Source organism: Microcebus murinus, chromosome 6, assembly GCF_040939455.1.
Source record: "Microcebus murinus isolate Inina chromosome 6, M.murinus_Inina_mat1.0, whole genome shotgun sequence".
Classification (NCBI taxonomy): Eukaryota; Metazoa; Chordata; class Mammalia; order Primates; family Cheirogaleidae; genus Microcebus; species Microcebus murinus.
In genome coordinates, this window is record NC_134109.1 from 73,238,238 (window position 1) to 73,262,080 (window position 23,843).

The 23,843-nt window shown below is 39.8% G+C and overlaps 1 protein-coding gene across 2 annotated transcripts in view; it reads left to right on the plus strand.

Annotated features, from left to right (window-relative positions):
- Window positions 1-3,732: 3,732 nt before the first annotated feature.
- The window catches only part of KATNBL1 (katanin regulatory subunit B1 like 1), a 48,085-nt gene continuing 27,974 nt past the window's right edge, over window positions 3,733-23,843 (plus strand). For both annotated transcript variants that reach the window (XM_012742864.3, XM_076004226.1), the window contains exon 1: window positions 3,733-3,892. The gene's annotated coding sequence lies outside the window, so the exon portion shown is untranslated. The remainder of the gene's footprint in view (window positions 3,893-23,843) is intronic.

Here is a 23,843-nt window from a genome sequence, read left to right on the forward strand (position 1 = left end):
GAACAGGTAAGTTAGGGGTTGGGGGTGTTTTGCAGAAAGAAACACAATCACTGCACTAGGCACTGTAGTAGGTGTTCTATGTGGGTTATACTATTTCCCAACATCCCCTGAGAGGAGAGTACTATTATTCTCATTGTGCAATTAAGGTAAAAATGGTGTAGAAAGAGCCCAAAGGTAGTGATCTAGGCTTCCAATAGAGATGAGACCTGCACAAAGTTAATCTAACACGCAGCCCCCTACCATCTTCCACTTGGTGATAGTATATCCTAATTGTGGGAAATGTAGTTGGCAGAGGAGGGAGATGGTCTCTAGAGATTCAGATTTGAAAGTTTATAAATATCAAACATTATCATAAATGTGTTGGCTCACCTGCTTCTCAGCTGTAGAGTTGTAAATATGAACTGCAGATGTATCAGAAACAAACTGTCTTAACAACAGGATCCTCTACCACTCAATACCTCCCTACCACTCCCACCCTCCACCCCTCAAAAAAACCCAAACAAAATTGCTGCTTCTGCCACCAAGCAGGGCATCTGTACTGTAGTGGTGTTTGAAACAATCATGAATCTTGTAAACCAGGAGCAAGATGTGCTCATTTCCACTGCTGCTGCCTTATCTGAACTATTTCCTACCGCTGCTATTTCCTTCCACAGCTTGCACAGGAAGTTGGAGAAGGCAGAATGTCAGTACTTATGGAATGGATGAGCTATTACTGTCTTTTAAGTCCCTTCAAGCATTGTCCTCTATCAGGCCCAGCATCTGTCCAAATCAGTGAGAATGACACACAATGTAGTAAATGCTGTGGCTCCCTGAAGCTCCAGACTGAACTATAGTGCTGCTATACCTGAGGTTCTTGCCATCAGTCCTCTCTCCTTCCCTCCCTCTCCCTAGCCATCCTATATCCTGGTGACAGATCCATTGTTCTAAAGTACTGACATAACTCAGTCACTCCTCTGCTGAGCAGTCTTTCCTGTCTCCTCACTGCCTCCAAACACCCTTGCTTGATAATTCCAGGTATTCACAACCTGTCAGATGCCTACATACCTTTTCAGTCTCCATTCCTGCTAATCTCCCAAGCTCTTTGCTCCACTCAAATCAGGATAAATGGAGGTCCTGGAACTTAATTTTCACTTCCCCCTCTGTCTGGAACACCCCACCTGTCAAAGTCCTCTCTGGCTTGTCAAGCAAAGCTCCACTGTACCTCTCCTGCTCTGCTACAAAGAAATGTACACAGGACTTTGCATGAGTGGGTGTTTATGAGTCTGGGTTACTCTACACACTGTCCCTGAATAATTCTGTATGTCTTAGAGAGGGGGCTGTGAAGCAGGAAAGCTAATTCAGCTGCCCGTTCACTCAGGAGAGAATTCGGGAATGGCCACAGGAGTAGATTCCCTGGGAGACCACCCACAGTGAAGGCTAACAGCAAATCACCTTTTTGTACACAGGCACTGGTATAGGGATTTTTTTTTTTAATGTGGGGGCTGTACTTTTTATTAAAAAACCAAACTTGCCAGGCACAGTGAGTGGCTCACATCTGTAATCCTAGCACTGTGGAAGGCTGAGGCAGGAGGATCACATGAGCCCAGAAGTTTGAGGTTGCAGTGAGCTATGATGATGCATGCCACTGCACTCTAGCCAGGGCAACAGAGTGAGACCCTATCTTAAAAAAAATCAAATTTCATTGAGCCCGAAGGGGGAAAAAATCAATTTTATTGATAGGAAAAGTATCAGTGAAGAAATTGACCTGCACTTTTTAATAACTAAAATTGTATGATTTGTATACATTTAGAAGTAGCAATACAAAGGCAGTTTTATTTTTATGTTAAATTACAAGATTTAGGGGCCTAGGCTGCTCATCACTGGTATAAACTTTATAACTTGGGTTTGGAGATGAACGTGCTTGAGACTTTGTTCCCTAACAAGCTCCAGAAATGAGAACATTGTTTTCTCTGGCCTTCAGGCACCCGGAGGCCTTATTTTATCTGAGATTTTTCTATGTTAACACAGCAGATTCCTTAAGTCCCTGGAACCCATTACTTATCTTACCCTATAATCCAGCTTCCCTTGAGGGTAAAGAATGTCTTACAATACTCTTTTTACCATCTTCTTCTGGTGAGGGACCAGCACAATACCTTTCGTATAGTGGGTCATCAAAAAATTCCTCTTCATGATGATGAAGAAATAAATGGCTTGAGAGAAAGTGACTTTACCCATATATGTTGAATTTTTATTTTCTTTAAAAAAAATCCACCTACTTAGCAGAAGTCATACTCAGGGAATAGTCTTCATTGCACACCCATGGAACTCAGGGCTCTAGCTCCCTTTACTCACTTACCCAGCTGTACTCTCAACAGTTCTATCTGTTAACAGGTGTGGCCCCATACATAGTCATGTGCCTGTTTGTGCTTGGTACAATCTGAGAAGCTGTCATGGGCATTACTTATGCAAAATAGCTTAAAAATATTTTCCCACTGCCCTAACGTGCTGCTTCAATTTTCACCATTACTTAATTTTTTGGATTAAGTAAGATTTTTTTTACTAGAGAGGAAAAATACATTAAGTTTTAATCACCTAATGACATCTCAGCTCTGATTAGTCTATCTAACAGGCTCTGACTTCTACAGCATTTAGGATACACCTTTTATCATTGCACTCACTGCAGTGTATTAGAATGATCTCTTTTCCTGTTTGTCCAAGCCATTGTGAGCTGTTCAGGCTATTTCCAGCACTTGACACAATGTTTGCCTGGCACATAATGAACCTTCAAAAATTTTGTTGAGCCAAACTCAAGCAGCCTCTTCCTTAGGCAAGCCCTCTAGAGCTCTGAAACGAGTGCTTTAAAAAGCAAGCCAAGGGATGTAGTCTTGCGATGAGGAAGTGTTCCATCAAATGCACTATTTGATTGGCTTCTACAAGGGGTGAGAGGACCACCAAAGACAAACTTGCTTCTGTCACAATTTGGTTAACTTTGACCAGTGGCTTACCTTTGAAGATGGGTAGACTCTGGCTCCCACTAAGATGAAGAAAATTGCTCTCAGTAATTAAAAAAAAGTACATCAGGGCCAGACTAACTCTCACTTCATACTCTAATTTACTGTCCCCTATCCCAAAGAGACTGAACCTGCTTCCTGAGGACAGTTTCTGCATCGCGTACATTTCTTGTGTCCTTAAGAGTCTAGCATGAAGTTTGGTACATAAGAGGAATTAAAAAATAATAGCTAACAATTATGTAGTGCTTACCCCATGCCAGCCACTCCTCTGAGCACCTTATATGCTTTAATTCATTTAATCCTCACAACAACACCAACAGGCAGATGCTGTTGTTACTACCTCTATTTTTCAGATGGGAAAAGCAAAGAACAGGAGTTTATGTGACTTGCCCAAGCTCACATAATTATAGAGTCCATGCTTTTAAATACTGTGCCTTGGTGTATTTAAATGGAAGTGAATGAATAAATCTCTCCCTGAACCATATTTTTATAGCAGATTATTTGCACCTTCTGGTACAATTCTTAGGCAAGGGCTGCCCCAACTAGATAGTCCATAGTGCAGGGTCATTCCTTGACTTTTAGCCTCCGTCAGTTCTTGCCGCAGTATTTCTTGTCGCGCCTTAGCAAGGCTACCGTGCGTGCCTCTACCTCTGGCCACCAGGGGGCACTGCAAGCCACACGTCCTATTCTCCCTCGGAGCGTTCGCGACACAAGAGGGGCGGAGCGAGCGCTGGGCGGAGCCGCGAGGCGACCGCCGCGGTAGGTATCCCGGCGGGCCGCGCGCGCGGCCGCGTTTGAATGGCCGTGAGTGGGGCCCGGCCTGGGAGCCGACACTCTAGGCTGCCGGCGCGGTTCGTCAGCGCCAGGGCTGGGCTGAGGCGCCGCGCTACCATGAGGCGCCGGTAAGTGACGGCCGAGCCGGTGAGAGCCCCGGGAGCGCCGCCGCCCTCCCCTGGCTGGGCTTCTCCAGCCCGGCCCGGCCGCGCCCTGGGCCCACCTGCAGGCCCCGCGGCGGCTTCCGCTCCGTCGGGCCCGCGGCGGGGCTGCCGGGGTCGCGGGGCTGGGCGGCGAGGCCGGGTGGAGCCCGGGTCTCCGCGGCGTCCTTCAGCCGGCTGCCGAGAGGAGGGGCGGGCGGCGGGCGCTGGAGGCCTCCCGGTGGGTTGGAGGGGCCCCGGGCGGGAGAGGCGTGGACGCAACCTGCTGTCACTTATTTATCTGCGGGTGGAGCGGACGTCCGCACTGGGGAAGGGGAAGGACGGAACTCTGTGAGGCGAGCTGTTTGGAGGACAGGTTTTCCCGAGAGCCGCCTAGGCCTGGCTGTGGCATTTCCTTATTTTCTGACGCGTCCTTGGTTCCCTGACAGATGAGCTTTTGTTTTGCTGGACAAAAACTTGACATAACTGCATAAGAATTGCTGGTTGCAACTTTAAAAAACCCCATTGTATTTTCTGAAAAGTTGTTCTGTGACAGTACCTAGGCTTTTACTACGCTCTTAAATTGGCTTAAATATGGAGATAACTAAGAGTTGATTTGTGTTTTTTTGGCTTATAAAGTTCCTTGAAAACAGAGGTATCTATGTCAGTTTCTTTGCAGATTAAATTTTAAAAAAATGTAAGAGAAATTAGTTCTGTAATAATCACCCCTTCAGAACTTGCAAGAATTCTGAGCAACTGGTCCACCTAATAGCTTAAACGTGTGCAAAATAGTTAACCTGTTTTTTCTTTGAAATCAGCTTCAGGTGTGAATTAGAACTTCACCCACTGAGGCTTTTACTTGGCTTATAACTAATACTAGCCAGTAATAATATTAGCCATTGTAAAAATAATGATTGCCAAGTTTTGTTTTGTGTACTCTATTAGCGCTAAGCAGTGTATTAAGAGCTTCGCTTTGGGACAGATATTATTATCCCCATTTTGACAGTGAGGAAACTGAGTCACAGGGAAGTTAAGTACTATAACTTGTTCCAAACAAGGTTACACAGCTAGTATCATTGAAACCCAAGCAGGCCGGCTTTACACTTTTAACTATTGGTACTCTACTGGTTCCTTTATGTGTGGCTCTTTAGTTCACAAAGTGCTTTCATTTCACTTACTTCAACTTTGGAGATGTATGTGTTAATATTTGTGTTCACATATGTTTGTTCACACACCATTCATTCAAATTCTTTGCTCTTGTTGTCCATACTTAAGTTTTGTGCCTGAGCAAAAAAATCCATTGAATATTTTAAGATAAATGGAATTTATGAAGTTCCTGTGTGTGTGCGCGCGCGCGCGCGTGTGTGCGCGCGCGCATTTATTTTATTTATTTATTTTTGAGACAGTGTCTCTGTGGCCTAGGCTAGAGTACAGTGATGTGTGGTCATAGCTCACTGCATCCTCAAATTCCAGGACTGGGCTCAAGTGATCCTTAATCCTGGTGCTAGAGTGCTATGGCGTCATCATAGCTCACTGCAACCTCAAACTCCTGGGCTCAAGTGATTCTCCTGCCTCAGCCTCCCCAGTAGCTGGGGCTATAGGTGCACACCACCATGCCTGGCTTATTTTTTATTTTCCATTTTCTATTTTCTTGCTCAGATTTGTCTGGCCTCAAGTGATCCTTCTGCCTCTGCCTCCCAAAGTGCTGGGATCACAGGCATGAGCCACTGCACTAGGCCATAATTTATATTTTTAATTCCTTTGTATCATTTCCTGAAAGTGTTAGTGTCAGCAACCTATGTATTGCTTTAAAATAAACCATTATACATTAATGTTTTCATTCTTAAAATGTATTGAGTGGTTACTTTGTATTTTAAGCTTCATGACAAGAAATAAAGTTCAAAAACAAAATCATTTCATAAGAAATTGGCACTTTACACTTATTTATCACAGAGCTTTTAAATTTTGTTCATAAGTTATCAAACTTTTGGTTGTCTCTATGCCCAGCATAGTGGTAGATCCAGTTGACTATACAAAAGAAATATGCCTGAGCTGCCAACTTTAGGAAGGTTAATCTAGTTTGGGATATGAGATGAGCAACAACAAAAAATATATATGATACTCTTCATTAGTACAGTGGATGAATATTAAACTGAGTAAAGCTTCTGCAAAGAACCAACAATTGAAGGATTTATGTAGGACATTCAATAGAAAAGTGGATGGGGAAGTTTAGTGAGGAAATAGTGTGTTCAAAAGACTTGGAATTGGTATGAAAATGATTTTTTCTAGGGGAATAGTAAGTCTGGTCTATTTAGAAAGTTCCTGTTGAGAAAAATAAGATTATGTGGGGCAAGACTGTGAGGAGTGTTGTATAAGAGATATATGTCAAAGGGGTTTAGATTTGTTGTATATGTATATGAGCAGAGAGCAAGATATGATTTTTGGAAGTTTAAAAACTTTTATGTCAGTGCTTTTCAACTGGGGTAGTTTTTCCCCACAGGGGACATTTGGCAATGTCATACTACAGGGGAGGGGTGCTACTGGTGTCTAGAAGACAGAGGTCAGGAATACTGATAAACATCTTACAATAGGACAGCCCCTCCATAAGAAATAATTACTGCAAATGTCAGTGGTGCTGAGGTTGAGAAACCCATTTTAAGTTGATTGTTTATGTGGCCAGCCTCTGCTTGCATGTTCTATAGATACGTATGAATGATGAATTTTAGGAGCATGAGTACAAGCGATATTAAAGTTGGGGAGAAGCTGGCTCAGATACCTCAAGGAGGCTGTTGCTGGAGTCCTCTGGGAGGGGAGAGGCTATAGGAGATAGATTGGAGCAAGGAGATGCACAAGTAGTGATAAATGAGACAATTACTAAGTAACTTTTTTTCTAAGTTTAAAAATAATGCATGTTCATCGTAGCAAATTGAGGAAATGTAGAGAAAGTGTGGGGGGGAAGGGGAATCACTTGCAACACCCCCTCAAGCAGAACAACTGTTAATATTTTAATGTGATTTCTTCTAAGTCCTTTTTTACGCTGATAACTATTTTCCTTTTTAAAAAACTGGGATTATACAGTTTTCTCCCTGTGAGTTTTTTTCCCCTTGACTCAGCACATCACATGTATTTTCCATTCTTTGAAAAATGTTCTTTTTAATGGTTGTAGCGTTTGTTTTTGTATGTGTTCTTTTGAAATTGAGAATTTTGCTTTGTATTCAAAAGACATTTTGAAAGTATTAGAACATGATGATTAACTACAGAGAACTCTAAGATTTTCTACCTAGAAAGTGAAAAGAATGATAGAACCACTGAAATAAGTTGAGATTCTCATAATTTTCATCTTAGGTGTGTAAACTGCAATTCAGAGACACATAATGAGATTTCAATAAAGACCTTTGATTTCTGTCAATTTATATTCTTCTTAAAACTCCTAAAATTAATCTTTTTTTTTACTTTATTTTTTGCACTAAGCTTATTTTTTAGTTATTTCTTTTTCTTCTTTTTTTTGAGACAGAGTCTCGCTTTATTGCCCAGGCTAGAGTGAGTGCCATGGCGTCAGCCTAGCTCACAGCAACCTTAAACTCCTGGCCTCAAGCGATCCTGCTGCCTCAGCCTCTCAAGTAGGTGGGACTACAGGCATGTGCCACCATGCCTGGCTAATTTTTTCTATATATATTAGTTGGCCAATTAATTTCTTTCTATTTTTAGTAGAGATAGGGTCTCACTCTTGCTCAGGCTGGTTTCGAACTCCTGATCTCCAGCAAGCTGCCCGCCTTGGCCTCCCAGAGTGCTAGGATTACAGGCGTGAGCCACCGAGCCTGACCTTTTTTAGTTATTTCTTAGCAAGCCCTTTGGAAAGATTTTTAAAAATATGTTTTTCTATTAAAATAAGGCTTAAGTTTGTTGGTCATAAATCTTCCTTTTGAAAGATTAAAGGGCTAGTTTTGGTCTTTTAAATGTAAATTGCTAAGGTTTTATAAGCAAGAGGTGAAAATAACTCCTTTTTCTGGGGAGTAGGAACTGTCTTTAAAAATGCTTATCTAGTAACAGGATACATCATATCACACCAGTCAATATTACATTGATGTCTTATTAACCATTATATTTGTTGATCTATATCAATTAATTTGGTGCTTTCTGGAAAATGTATTTAGGAAAGTAAATTTTAAAAAATCAAAACACTAAACCTAATACAAATGGTACTTTTACTAGGACATACATTTTTCAAATTGGATAGGATATAATTTGACTTTTCTTTGTCAGGTTCAAATGCTGTGCTTACTATATCTTGCTCATTTCCAAGCATTTCTTCACTAATAGCTTATATCATTAATTTTGGAGACATTTGCATTAAATGTACCATCCTTGTTCTTGAGGCATGGTGAAGGTGGAAATAGAAGAAAGAGTATTCTGAAAGGCTAAAAGGTCCCCCTATTTGACTTCCCTGTAACCACCTCTCTTTCCTTCAGCTTTACACGTTGCCTGCAATTATTTGTGCCTTGAACGAGTCACCTAGAAGCCTACCACTTATGTATGAGTCATGAGATGCTCATTCTAGCATGTTCTTTTCTCACTGGTGTAATCTTCTTATTTTTTATTTTATTTTTTATTTATTTATTTTTTTGAGACAGAGTCTCACTTTGTTGCCCAGGCTAGAGTGAGTGCCGTGGCATCAGCCTAGCTCACAGCAACCTCAAACTCCTGGGCTCAAGCAATCCTACTGCCTTAGCCTCCTCAGTAGCTTGGATTATAGGCATGCACCACCATGCCAGGATAATTTTTTGTATATATATTTTTAGTTGGTCAATTAGTTTCTTTCTATTTTTAGTAGAGACAGGGTCTCTCGCTCAGGCTGGTTTTGAACTCCTGACCTCAAGCAATCCGCCCGCCCCTGCCTCCCAGAATGCTAGGATTACAGGCGTGAGCCACCACGCCCAGCCCTCACTGGTGTAATTTTACGACATGCATCTTGGTGCTATGATGGGAAAGGCACTATTACTTGAAGTCACAGCTCTAAGCCTGACTCTCCTATTATTAATACTTGACTGTTCTTAGGCTAGTCACTTAATCTCATCTGTAAATTGAAATGATCTCTAGGGTCCTTTCCAACTCTGAGAATCTGTGAAGTAGTTACTTTTCATGAGAAGGCCCCTGGGGAGGAGGGACACCTCTGGGGACACTGTTAGTCTTTTACATCTTAGTGTGAATTAATCATAGATGATTTCTTCTAAAGGCATTTTAAGAAGCTACTCCCATATAATAGGATTTGGGAAAGAATCTTAGAATGGAATTTAAATGCCACTAGAATATAAGCTTCAGGAAGGTAGGATTTTTTTTTTTTTGACCACTAATATTTCCCTAGTACCTAAAATGATAATTAGTCTGTAACATGTACTTAATATTTGTTGAGTGAGTGAAGAAATGAAGGAATGGATTGGTGTTGGGGATAACAAACTTGTTGGAATACTGCACAAATGCTCTGAGTACCTCAAAAGAATTCAAAATACATATCAACCAGAGTATAATCCATTTTTACAATATAAAATGTCTCCTAGTGACAGTAAGGCATCCATTGTTCACTTGGTTGCTTTCATAATTATTAAGCAATTACTGCCCAGACTGCCCTTCCTAGTCACAAAGTGTAGTTCTGTCCATCACCAGTTCTTTACTTTAGTGCCAGCTTGATGTTTCAGTGTGCCTTTTATTCTTATTTGCAAAAATGTATGCCATAGCCATTCCCTAGACCACTTAATATCATCAATAACGATATGTGTGCTGTTGTAGCAAAGATAAAACATATGCATTGATTAAAATTTGGCCTCTTATCCATAGAGGGTTCATAGCATAGCAATTGAAAACTAGTTCTCTTGGCCTTCTTGTTCCAGTTATCCTAATTTCACAACTGCCATATAAATCATCTTCAAGAATAGTTTTGATCATATGACTCCTATGCAAAGTTTCTCAGTCTGTTTTGTCCACAAGATCAATTCCAAATTCAAGACTTCTGCATTTTAGCTAATCTACCTTTCCACTCTATTTCTCTATGGTGGCATGGATTCAATAATTACTTATATTATTGAATATAATAATTATCATAAAATATAATATAAATTACTTAATTATTGAATAGTTGAGATAGAAAATAAGGAAATTAAAAGTAGTTGTTCTCACCTAGAAATTATGTTTACAGATGAAGAAAAGCTTGCAGATTATTTCTCAGGAAGCCTGTATAGCGTGACATTCATTATTTGAATGAATTATCAATTTACTAAAAAATGGCATTAGAAAAAAAAAAGAGAACCAAAGGGGAAAAAAATAGCATTAGAGACAGGAATCCTTAAAAGTTCATATGAAGTTTTTTCTCTTCTTGTTGACAGGCCTGTTTGGAAACTAAATAATATAGTCAGCCCTCTGTGTCTTCAGGTTCCCTAAGAAGAACTCATGAATACGGATGGCTGACTGGGGGACAGGAGCAACCACAGATTTTGGTGTATGTGGGGGGGTGGGTCCTGGAACCAATCCCCCTTGGATAAAGGACTATAATCAGAAGGAAATTAAGTATGTATATTTAGTGGCATCAGTTTACATTGCAGTAGGGATGACTAAATCATTCTGTGTAACATTGCTTGGGTGGTTTATCAATCTGGGTGGACTAGGTTATTTTGTAGTAACAACCCTCAAATCTCAGTGGCTTAGCATAACAAAGGTTTATTTCTCCTCAGTTCATGTTACAGGTGAGTTGTCTGGGGGCTTTGCTTTATGATGTCCTTGCTCAGGAATGTGGACAGCGAGACTCTTAACTTTCTGGCCTATTGCTGGTTACCACGGTAGAGGTAAGGTAAAGGGAGTGAATCACACAAACTGGCTCTAATGGCTTCTGTTTATATTAATAGTTCATTGGCCAGAGCAAGTCACATGACCATGCCTAACTTCAAGATGAAGGAGAAGTGTAAACCTATCATATATCTGAAAGAAGAACTGGACTATCATGGCACAGTTTTAATGCTTACTATAATTGGGCATCCTCACATTGACATTTTTGAGTATTTTGTTTCTATTCTCTCCTGGCTGACCATTATACATAGTCTTTCTTTAGATATGTTTCTTCATTCAGTAGCTATTAAGCATCTCTTTTATGCCAAATAAGTATACCTATTCTAGGTACAATGAACATAGTTCCTGCTCACATGGAGCTCACAGTCAAGTAAGAGGTCGTGAACAATAAGTGCATAAGCTGGTTTCCAATAGTGATAAGTACTGTGGGGGAAAATACCAGGTACTGCTGTAGAGAATGCTTGGAGGTGAAGGTGGAGTTACTTTTGATTGAGTGGTTAGCATGTGGGAAGAATATTTTAAGCAGAAAGAGTGGCTTGGCCACAAAATAGAAATAAGTTTGGAGTGTTTAAGGACAGAAGGCTAGTGTGGCTGGAGCACTTAGGAAGCAGTTATAGTCTAAGAGAGTTGGTAGTTTGGTCTAAAGTAGTGGTAATGGAGTGGAAAAAAATGGATAATTTGGGGATATATTATAAAGGTAGAGTCAATGAATCGGATGTAGAGAATTGAGGAAAAGTGAAATCAAGGATGAATCCTTTGGGGCTTGAGAAACTGGGAGGATAATGGTTCTGTTTACTAATTTAGAGACAATTGAGAGGAGCAGATTTGAGAGGGTGCCTATTAAAGGTTCTATTTTCAATATGTTAAGTTCAAAGGATAGATGACTTAGACATCCATGTGGAGTTAACTAGTAGGCAATTGGAGATATGAATTCAGAGTTGAGAGACTTTTTTTTTTTTTTTTTTAATTTTTTTATTTTTTTATTTTAAAGCCAGTCAAATTTAGCAGTGGGGGGTTGAATACCAACTTTAGTGACACTAATGTGAATGAGTTCTGATAACCCACTACCATCGGACCAGCCGAGAGACTTTTTAAAACAAAGTTTTTTGTTGTTTTTTTCAGAGACAGGGTCTTGCTCTCAGTGCATAGCTCATTGTAACCATGAAACTCCTGGGCTAAAGTGATCCTCCCACCTCAGACTCTAGAGTAGCTAGGACTACAGGTGTGTGCCACCACACCTTGCTAATTTTTAAAATTTTTGTAGAGATGTGGTGTCACTATGCTACCCAGGCTGATGTCAAACTCTGGCCTCAAAAGATCCTCTTGGCTCGGCCTCCCAAATTTCTGGGATTACAGGAGTAGGCCACCACACCCAGCAAAAAAGTGAAGTTAATATGTTAGGTCTTGTTATAGTTAAGTTAGACCTAGGAGTCATATCTCCTTATGTCAGTATGTGATTCCTCTGCTGGGGAAGGAAGGCTTCCCTAAGAGAAAGGGGGCATTTTCAAACTTCAATATATTCTGATTTTAGCCCAGGAGATACAGTGGTGACCTGCCACTGTAAATGATAGGGATGTACTATAATCTTCACAAGTGTTGGAACATAAGAAGGGTTAAGAACCATTATGTTATAAAAGCTTGTATAAAAAGCATCATCTTTTTTTGATTTCTTAGTTTAATTCTCATAGGGTGCTCTACACTTTTTTTGAAGGTCTTAGGGTATACTTCACCCTATTGACTTCTGGTATTGCAGAAATTAGGCACAAGTGTTACAAGGGTGGTGACCGTAGTCCAAATCATGAAAATCAATGTTTTTTTCCTTGTTTTTGAGACAGAGTCTTGCTTTGTTGCTCTCGGTAGAGTAGTGTAGAAGTGTCATCATAGCTCACTGCAACCTCAAAATCCTAGGCTCAAGTGATCCTCTTCCCACAGCCTCCCAAGTAGCTGTGACTACAGGCATGCACCAGGATGCCTGGCTGATTTTACTATTTTTGGTAGAGACAGAGTTTTGCTCTTCTTGTTCAGGCTGGTCTCCAACTCTTGAGCACAAGAGATCCTCCCGCCTCAGCCACCTAGAGTGTTAAGGGTTACAGGCATGAGCCACCCCACCCAGCCAAAGAGTGAGTTTTTTTTTTTTTTTTTGAGACAGAGTCTCACTTTGTTGCCCAGGCTAGAGTGAGTGCCGTGGCGTCAGCCTAGCTCACAGCAACCTCAAACTCCTGGGCTCGAGCAATCCTTCTGCCTCAGCCTCCCGAGTAGCTGGGACTACAGGCATGAGCCACCATGCCCGGCTAATTTTTTTTTTATATATATATCAGTTGGCCAATTGATTTCTTTCTATTTTTAGTAGAGACGGGGTCTCGCTCTTGCTCAGGCTGGTTTTGAACTCCTGACCTTGAGCAATCCGCCCGCCTCGGCCTCCCAAGAGCTAGGATTACAGGCGTGAGCCACAGCGCCCGGCCCAAAGAGTGAGTTTTTAAATTAGTTTATATTAGCTTGTCAGAGAGTTGAATACTATTTTATTGATATATCCTTTCATATATAGTCTATCTTAAAAGCATCAGAAATATCTTTAGTAGGTCAACAAGGGTTCTAAAAGAATCTTTAAGGTGTTCTTGTTTTATGCACACACACACACAGTCATCCCATGGTATCCATGGGGGGTTGGTTCCAGGACCTCCCAAGAATACCAGAAGCTGAGGATGCTCAAGTTTCTGATATAAAGTGATATAGTATTTGCATATAACCTATGCACATTACCCTGTATACTTTAAATCATTTCTAGATTACTTATAATACCTAATACAATGCAGATACCATGTAAATTGTTATTATATTGTTTAGAGAATAATGACAAGGAAAAAGTCTATACATATCCAGTACAAATGCAATTTTTTTTCAAATATTTCTGAACCACAGTTAGTTGAATCCATGGGTGTAGTACCCACAGATACAGAGGGCCAATTGTATATATTTTTCCAGTTCTGAGTTCAGTAAGGCAGTAGAAAGGATTAGAATATTTTTCCTCCTTGTGAATATTTCCAGAAAAATACTGGATTATTCTAACAGGGAGCATAAGGGCCAATTCATCAAAACTTGATAGAATAATTATAATTATGTACTTGTAGGCTTAAGAAACCCTAAGTCTTCCTAAAGATTCAGGTATTTATATAACCATTTAAGAAAATATATATATTATTAATTCCTTTTAATGTAGTTAAAATGTAATACTTGCACATGATGCAAAATTCAAAAGGCCCAAAAGGGAGGAGGAGGAATGGGACAAAAAAAAAAGCCCAAAAGGCAAAAATCTCCCTTTTATCTCATCCCCCAGCCACACACTTCCTCTCTCTACCAGTAACTTTTATCTCCAGTTTCTTTTGTGTCTTTCCAGAGATATTCAGTGAATATACAAGTATTCACTCACACATTTTTTATCTAAATGGTAGCATAATGGTCTGCTATCTTGCTTTTTTCTCCCCACTTTCCAGTATAAGGCATAGTCACATAAAAAAATTAAGTCTGTGCCAGGCATGGCAGCTCCCTCCTATAATCCTAGCACTTTGGGGGGCTGAGGAGGGAGGAACACTTGAAGCCAGTAGTTCAAGACCAGCCTAAGCAAGAGCAAGACCCTGTCTCTATGAAAAATAGAAAAATTAGCCAGGCATGGTGGCAGGTGCCTATTTTCCCAGGTACTTGCAAGGCTGAGGCAGGAGGATCACTTGAGCCCAGGAGTTTTGAATTTGCATAGAGCTATGATGACGCCACTGCACTCTAGCCTGGGGGACAGAGTGAAACCCTGTCTCAAAAAAAAAAAAAAAAAGTCCGTAGGACCAAAACTACATATATAGGTGGTGATGACCACCTAGTTGTCAGAATTTCATTAATTTTTTTCCCCATTATTAGTCCCAGTTCCCTAATGTGGTATACTCAGTGGACTTGCTTGTTAAAACTGAGGAAGAGGTGGTAGGAAAGCTAATTCCCACTTAGCATCTATTTTGTAATTTTTATTTCAGGGTGACTCAGTCGTAAGAATTCAGTTTGATCTAAATTGATTGAAATGATGTATCATCATATTTTAATTACTGATCTCAAAAAATCTAAACTTATTTTCATGCTTGACCTCCTTCTCAAATTTGACATCATTTCTCAAACCAGCCTTCCGTGAGAAACTGAATTAAGAGAAAGTGGTATGATGAATCATCATTCAGCAAATATTAAACCTTTGGAATTCTAAATATTAAGGATTTTGAGTTGTTCTAAGCATGGAATCAAGATAAGGGGACTTCATTTTATGATTTGAATATTTAATAGTATCAGGTTTTGTTAACTTGGTAAATCTAACAAGTGTACTAGGCAATCTAGGTAACCTGATGGGGCACCCTTTCCCTGGACAGTGCATATATAGGTACTGCTTGTATTTGTCTCTGTGCTTCTCTTTAATATTTTTCCAGTATTCATCTCCTCCCTCTAATCCATTCCCCATGTAATTGGAACATTCTTTCAAAATGTTAACTTTCAATCAGATTAGACTCTGGAAGAGTTTAAACGGTTCCAAACAAAACTAACCAAGTCAACAAAATGTATCATTGCAAAACTATATGGCTTATAAAAAACGCAGTTAATATACCATTCACATTGTTACTTTTTTTTTTTTTTTTTTTTGAGACAGAATCTCGCTTTGTTGCCCAGGCTAGAGTGAGTGCCATGGCGTCAGCCTAGCTCACAGCAACCTCACGCTCCTGAGCTCAAGCAATCCTCCTGCCTCAGCCACCCGAGTAGCTGGGACTACAGGCATGCACCACCATGCCCGGCTAGTTTTTTCTATATATATTAGTTGCCCAATTAATTTGTTTCTATTTATAGTAGAGACGGGGTCTTGCTCTTGCTCAGGCTGGTTTCGAACTCCTGATCTCGAGCAATCCGCCTGCCACGGCCTCCCAGAGTGCTGGGATTACAGGCGTGAGCCACCGCGCCCGGCCACATTGTTACTTTTTGAATGCAAGTGTTTGCTGCCCTTGTGAGCCTTCCTTTCCCAACGCTTGACCAAATATATCTAAGAAAGGAATACATTTAGGCAATCATGTAATCGTTCCTTGAATCTGCTTTGACACTAAACCCTGGTGTTTTTTTTTAGTTCTTATTTGTGATAAATCTACCTGCTCTAAACTGGATTGCGTGATCTACTTAGCTGAACATAATTTTTGAACTCTCTTGTAGTCTGAAAGTTATGTAATTATGAAAATAAATTTTACACATTGATTAAAATGTAGTAGAACACTCATTGAGAATCACTGGGCAAGTCCTACTGGACTAAAAGCTGTTACTGTCTATAAGATGACTCTCTAAATATCTGCTTTAAACTGCTATCTTTTATCTCATAGTCTAACTCAAAGAGCAATGTTTTTCCTAAGCTCTTAGGTAAATACTCAGGGATATCTCCATGCTTTGCATGTTGTTTGTCTATTTCTCCTGCTATAAACTTTGGGATGGTGGTGAGAATTTCACTACAGGGGAGGTTGGGAAGTATAAGTAGGAGTGAGGTAGAAAACTACTAGTAGCTATGATATAGCTGTATATTATACCAAGAATTCTTCTACCTTAGAGTGGTTCAGGTCACTGAATTTTATAATTTTACAATTATTTTACATTCCATTATATAACTTAAGAATTTGTATGTTTTAAGGCTTATGCTTTAATTTATCAGTTCGTATTAGTGTATCATCCTCATGTCAAGAAACTCATTTTTTTTTTTTTTTTTTTTTTGAGACAGTCTCTCACTTTCTTGCCCAGGCTAGAGTGAGTGCCATGGCGTCAGCCTAGCTCACAGCAACCTCAAACTCCTGGTCTCAAGCGATCCTTCTGCCTCAGCCTCCCGAGTAGCTGGGACTACAGGCATGCCCCACCATGCCCGGCTAATTTTTTCTATATATGTTAGTTGGCCAATTAATTTCTTTCTATTTATAGTGGAGACGGGGTCTTGCTCTTGCTCATGCTGGTTTCGAACTTCTGACCTCGAGCAATCTGCCCACCTCAGCCTCCCAGAGTGCTAGAATTACAGGCATGAGCCACTGTGCCCAGGCAAGAAACTCATTTTTTTTTTTTTTTTTTTTTTTGAGACAGAGTCTCACTTGTTGCCCAGGCTGGAGTGAGTGCCGTGGCGTCAGCCTAGCTCACAGCAACCTCAAACTCCTGGGCTCAAGCGATCTTCCTGCCTCAGCCTCCCGAGTAGCTGGGACTACAGGCATGCGCCACCATGCCCGGCTAAGTTTTTCTATATATATTAGTTGGCCAATTAATTTCTTTCTATTTATAGTAGAGATGAGGTCTCGCTCCTGCTCAGGCTGGTTTCGAACTCCTGACCTTGAGCAATCCGCCCGTCTCAGCCTCCCAGAGTGCTAGGATTACAGGCGTGAGCCACCGCGCCCGGCTAAACTCATTTTTTATTTAAAATGTAACACTTTTTACTGTAGAAAATCAGTATAGAAAAATAAGCCCAAGAAAATGATTCATTCTTAACATTACAGAAAAATAAACAGAAAAAAAGGAGTGTAGAAAGAACCCTCATCCTTGCAAAAATTTTTTTTCTGTGTTGCATGTACACAGCAACATATAACAAATTTAAGAACTGATACTAAAATTTTCTGCCTGGGCACAGTGGCTCACACTTATAATCCTAGCTCTCTGAGAGGCCGAGGTGGGAGAATTGGTTAAGGCTGGGAGTTTGAAACTAGCCTGAGCAAGAGAGAGACCCCATCTCTACGTAAAATAGAAAAATTAGCCGAGTGTGGTGATACATGCCTGCAGTCCCAGCTACTTGGGAGGCTGAGGCGGGAAGATCACTGGAGCCCAGAAGTTCGAGGTTGCTGTGAGTTCTGATGAGGCCACTGCACTCCAGCCTGGTCAACAGAGCAAGATTTTATCTCAAAAAATAAAATAAAATAAAAAAATTGCTGACACCACAAATCATGTTTCTTATACCAAGGGCAACTTCCTTAATTAGTGATATTTGTATATAAGTGAATAATGGCTAACATTTACAGAGTGATTATAGACATTGTGGTGTGTTGTTCAATCCTCACAGCACTACTCTGGTAAATAGGAGGTTAAGTAACTTGGCTAAGATTGTGCATAACTAATAAATAGTGAAAACAGGACTCAAACCCAAGAAGTATGACTCTAGGACTTGTCTTTCCCTGTTTGTTACATTATATTGCTTACTCTTTTCAGTTTAATCATGTAAGAATAGTACAGCTTTATATTAAATCTTTTATTTTTTTATTTTTTGAGACAGAGTCTCACTCTGCTGCCCAGGCTAGAGTGAGTGCCATGGTGTCAGCCTACGTCACAGCAACCTCAATCTCCTGGACTCAAGCAATCCTTCTGCCTCAGCCTCCTGAGTAGCTGGGACTACAGGCATGCACCACCATGCCCGGCTAATTTTTTCTATATATATTAGTTGGCCAATTAATTTATTTCTATTTATAGTAGAGATGGGGTCTTGCTCTTGCTCAGGCTGGTTTCGAACTCCTAACCTTGAGCAATCCACCCACCTAGGCCTTCCAGAATGCTAGGATTACAGGTGTGAGCCACCGCGCCCGGCCCAAATTAAATCTTTTAAATGCAAACTAAAGCATGATATTGTTTATCATTTGTCAAATTTCCAAAGCTAAAATATTTATAACAGAATTTTGTGAAGTAGGAGTTTAAAAAAATTGTTTCTACAAAAATTAATTGTAATGCTTTGGATAGATTGGATGAAGACAAGTGACTCAAAAACTTTGTATCAAATTAGGTGTAGTGTAGAAAGCTGAACATAAGTAAAATTGTAACAATTTAGGATTTGACACTGAATATGCTACCTATCATTAAGTTAAGCTCTTGAGCCATTTTAAGGAAACACAAACTAGAAATCATAGGTGATGCATGATGTTACCTGGGCTAGAGTGCCCTGGCGTCATCCTAGCTCACAGCAACCTTAAACTCCTGAGCTCTAGCAATCCTACTGCCTCATCCTCTGGGTCTACAGGCATGCACCACGATGCCTGACTAATTTTTTGTATATATTTTTAGTTGGCCAGTTAATTTCTTTCTATTTTTAGTAGAGATGAGGTCTCGCTCTTGCTCAGGCTGGTCTGGAACTCCTGACCTTGAGTGATCTTCCCGCCTCGGCCTCCCAGAGTGCTAGGATTATATAGGCATGAGCCACTGCGCTCGACCAACATCTTTTTTTTTTTTTTTGAGACAGAGTCTCACTTTGTTGCCCAGGCTAGAGTGAGTGCCATGGCGTCAGCCTAGCTCACAGCAACCTCAAACTCCTGGGCTTAAGCAATCCTGCTGCCTCACTCAGCCTCCCGAGTAGCTGTGACTACAGGCATACGCCATGCCTGGCTAATTTTTTCTATATATATTAGTTGGCCAATTAATTTCTTTCTATTTATAGTGGAGACAGGGTCTCGCTTTTGCTCAGGCTGGTTTCGAACTCCTAACCTCTAGCAATCTGCCCACCTTGGCCTCCCAGAGTGCTAGGATTAAAGGCGTGAGCCACTGTGGCTGGCCGCAACATCTTTTTTTTTTTTTTTAAATGAATCCTCATATTAAATGATTTTTTGACCAACCATTGCTCCCAGTCACATTATATAAAAAAAATTTTTTTTTTTGAGACAGAGTCTCGCTTGTTGACCAGGCTAGAGTGAGTGCCGTGGCGTCAGCCTAGCTCACAACAACCTCAAACTCCTGGGCTCAAGCAATCCTCCTGCCTCAGCCTCCCGAGTAGCTGGGACTACAGGCATGCGCCACCATGCCCGGCTAATTTTTTTTATATATATATATATATTAGTTGACCAATTAATTTGTTTCTATTTATAGTAGAGACGGGGTCTCCCTCTTGCTCAGGCTCGTATCGAACTCCTGACCTCGAGCAATCCGCCCGCCTTGGCCTCCCAGAGTGCTAGGATTACAGGCGTGAGCCACCTCGACTGGCTGTAACCTGTACTTTCTATTCCTCTTAAATAGCACTAATTATTTATACTTATTGGCTTTCTTGTTATTCTTCCCCACTAGAATGTTGTAAACTTCTGGAGAAATAAATCATATACTTATAATTCACCTCTTGACACATAGGTGCTGAATCAATACATGTTGAATTGAATACATATACTTTCTTTTAATCATTTAAGTAATGAACCCTAAAATACTAGTATGTTGAGTATAAAAGTATTCATTTGCTCACTGGAGGATATATATTTACATTAATTAATAGTTATTGAGTTACCTTTTAGGTTGTATATGTAAAGGTCTGAAATGCAGTTGCTGCCCATGAGAAGTATTGCAGTCTAGTTGGCAAGAGGAGACACACATGGATCAGTTAGTGCCCAGTCACATCTTACATTTTGGCCTTCTATTATTTGTTGGTTGTTGAAGTCTTAAACTGTGTAATATTAATTAAGTACAAAAAGGTGGTAATGGAAGAGATCAATGAAGACAGGAATTAAGAAATGTTTCAGAGAGGAAGATTTTAACTCAATTACTGAGAGAGGCTGTGATGAAGTAGAAAGGAGGGAGAGGGCATTTGAGGGAGAAGAAACATTTTGTTTCAATAAAGATGAAACATTAGGAGAGGCAAGAAATATTAATAGCAAAAGCTTAGGAAATGAGACTTAATGGTATAAAGTTATGCTTTCTATGTTTACAGATACTTAAAATGAGTTTAAGAGTCTCTGCCCTTTTCCCTTTGTTTCTTTTTGTAAAAGCTTTAATATGGTTAGTTTTTTAAGTTTTTGCCTTCTTATAAACTGGATCCACCTTGCCTACCATGTTGAAATCACTTTGGTTTTTTGTTTGTTTTTAATAGAGATAGGGCCTCACTGTGTTGTCCAGGCTGGAGTATATTGCCTTAATCTTGGCTCACTGCAGCCACAAATTTGCTGGCTCAAGCAATCCTCCTGCCTTAGCTTCCCAAGCAGCTAGGACTACCAGTGTGAGTCATCACTTCTGGCTGATGTTTTTGTGTTTGTTTGTTTGTTTGTAGAGCCCGGGGAGTCTCATTATATTGTTCAGGTTGGTCTTGAGTTCCAGGGCTCAAGTGATCCTCCCACCTTAGCCTCCCAAAGTGCTGGGATTATAAGCACGAACCACCACACCCAGCCTGACTGACATCACTTTGAACACTCAAAATATTCTCTTCTTAAGTTTTAATAGTTTGGTAATTAACTTATTAACTTCCCTTTCTCTTTATTCCTAATTTTCTCTATTTTAAAAAATCCCATCTTGTCTGCAGTTTTTCTCTTTCTTTTGGAGTGAGGCAGGGCAAATACATAAGCATCTTAACTTTTATAAATGAAGAAAGTGAGGCCACAGACCTAGTTAAATGGGAAAGTTGGGAATTTGAATATGGATCTGTTAGACCTAATCTTTTAGCTATATCACCCTGTAAAGGTTGAATGAGTCTTTAATTTTTTGCCCAGGTAGTAGGTTATGACACCTACTACATAATGATCAGAATGCTTTCCAGAAAGGTAGGAGGGACAGGAGGAGCCTGGAGGCCTTTGCAGATTAAATGTTTAAGTGTCACTTGGCCTCTAAGTAAGAACACTTACTCCAATCTACATCATTGCATTTAAGGGCATCTCCAGTCTGCAGTCAGATCCAGCCTACACAGCTAAGTAGAGCAATCAGAAAACCAATAAGGCTGGCTTTGATAGTCACCAGTAGAAACAAATATATATTTCAGATATTTTGAGGAATGTTTCTGTAACCTCCAGGATTGAAGAGCAGACCAATTTCCTAGAGAAAAAAGAATGGATGTGGTCCTAGGGAGCCGTATTTCTCAGCTCTGTTAAGCAAGTGCCAGGTGTCCAAGGAGCCTAGTGAAAAGTCATGGCATGTGCTCTGTGTCCCAGTTTCTTTTAAGTCAGACTGTTGAGGTGTAATTTCCATGCATTTTGACATGCACACAGTTGTGTAATCACCACCACAATCAAATATAGAATAAGTCCCTCTCCCCAAAATGTTTCTTTTCTTTTTGTAGTCAACTTCTCCCTTTCCCCAGTCACTGACAACCACTGATATTTTTCTTTCCTTGTCTATATTTTTGCTATTTCTAGAATGTCTGGAAGTTGTATAGTATGTAAGCAATGGAGACAGAATGCTTTGGTTTCAGTGCTGACTGTTATCACTTTTTGTTGTTGTTTGATCTTGGGAAAATTATTTATTCTTTTTATGCCTCAATTTCTTCATCTGTGAAAAGGGGATAATATACCTACAGAGGCTATGCCTGGCTTTTGGTAAACTTTTGATAAAGGCTAGCTGTTATTTTTAATGATATTGTTATTTAACACCATTAAATATTAACACCATTGCAGTGAGAAGCCCTCCCGCCTCCCAATAAAAAACCCTTTCTCTGCCCCCATAAAAAAGCTTGGAATGTTTTATGTTTTCTTCCTTCTAATTAAAAAAATTAACTATTAATCTTTAGTTGTATGATACCCAGTTATGAAGACCTTTGATATTTAGATGAGTAGTGTAGTCTTGTATAGTAAATCAGTCCCTACAACTATGTTCCTTGGAACATCTGCATCTTTCAAATTTTATACATATCTGTAAAAAAAGGGGGGGTATTATAGGATAGTCACTAAGTTTGGGGAGTCACAGAGTTAAATAAAATTATGCAGGCTTCTCAGAGTCTTTTAGATATTCAATTTCCAAGAAATAATTTAACATGTAGCATATCCAAACTTACATAAAAATGGAGTAAAGCATCCATTAAAATATATGTGGACACTTTAAACATAACTTGGGAAATAGTACTACTTCTGTAGTACTATTTTACCATGAACACTACAGGCAGTGTTTGTAAAGGATGATTTGTAGGGATCAGGAAAAGACTGGTGGCAGGAATATCAAGTAATTCTTACAGTGATTTATACCTGAAGTGATGGAGCTATAGTTCTGACAGTGCAAAAAGTAAGGTCCGAATGGACCTGTGAATTATTTTGAAGGAAGATTCAAGAAGACTTAGTGATTTGTTGGAAGGAAAGAAAGAGGAGTCAACTCCTAAGTTTCTAGTCTAAGAGAAATTTGGTTTCAGTAATTTCAAATGTGTTAGTTAGGAAGGGCAGCTGGTTGCTTTGACTTTGAAGAGATTTGTTTTAGGTATGTTGACTTGGACCTAGCCATGGCAAACCAGGAAGCCAAATACAAAGAAGTTAAGGGAGAAACTGGGTCTAGAGAAACAGCTGAAGCCATGAAAGCATATTTCTCCACTTTTGTGTAGAGAGAGGAGTTGCTAAAAAAAAAAAAAAAAAAAAAGAACCAGTTCCTGGAAAGGGAACCAGAAAAATGGTAAGGAAACAAGGAGAGTTGGGACAGCTGTGTTATATGAACAGAAAGAGTCCAAGAAGGGTCATGAAACGATGAAAGAGCTAAATGGTGATGAAGAATGAGCAGTCTTTAGAGTTGGCTTGGCTGACCTTGATGAGCATCATTAGTGCTATAAAGGCTCCTGTATAGCTTCAAGGAACATTGAAAATGCAGTTTTTTCAGATGATGGGGCAAAATAAAAGCAAGACTGTAAAGGGTTAAAGAGAAAATGGAAGCTTTAAAAGCACTCATTGTAGAAATTTGGCAGGAAAGGAAAGCAGAGAAAGAGTATAGGAGTTGGTAGGGGAAATCTGAGAATGTTTGAAAGCAGAAGGGAAGGAATCAGATCAAAGAGAGAAATTGAAGATTTTTAAACAATGTGTGTAGTAGCAATGTCCAAATTGATGTGAGAAGGCAAGAATTGAGAAAATTAGATGAAGTTGTCCTGATTTTGGAGAAGTTAAAATAGATTCTTACAAAATGTTACCTATATGTATTGACGTTTCCACCTTTTTTGCTTGTTTTCTATAAGGGAGTTATACAACTAACTAAAAGTTTTTAGTTAACTAAAAAAGATAGTGATCTCACTAAGTTAAAATTTACTTTCTCAGATTATAAAAATAATTCATGTTCTTTGTAGAAAATAGAAAAACATGTCAATGAAGAAGAAAATTACCTGTAATCCCATCAGCAATAAATAATTTATTTTAATGTTTTGATAGAACTCACCTATATCTCATTTGAA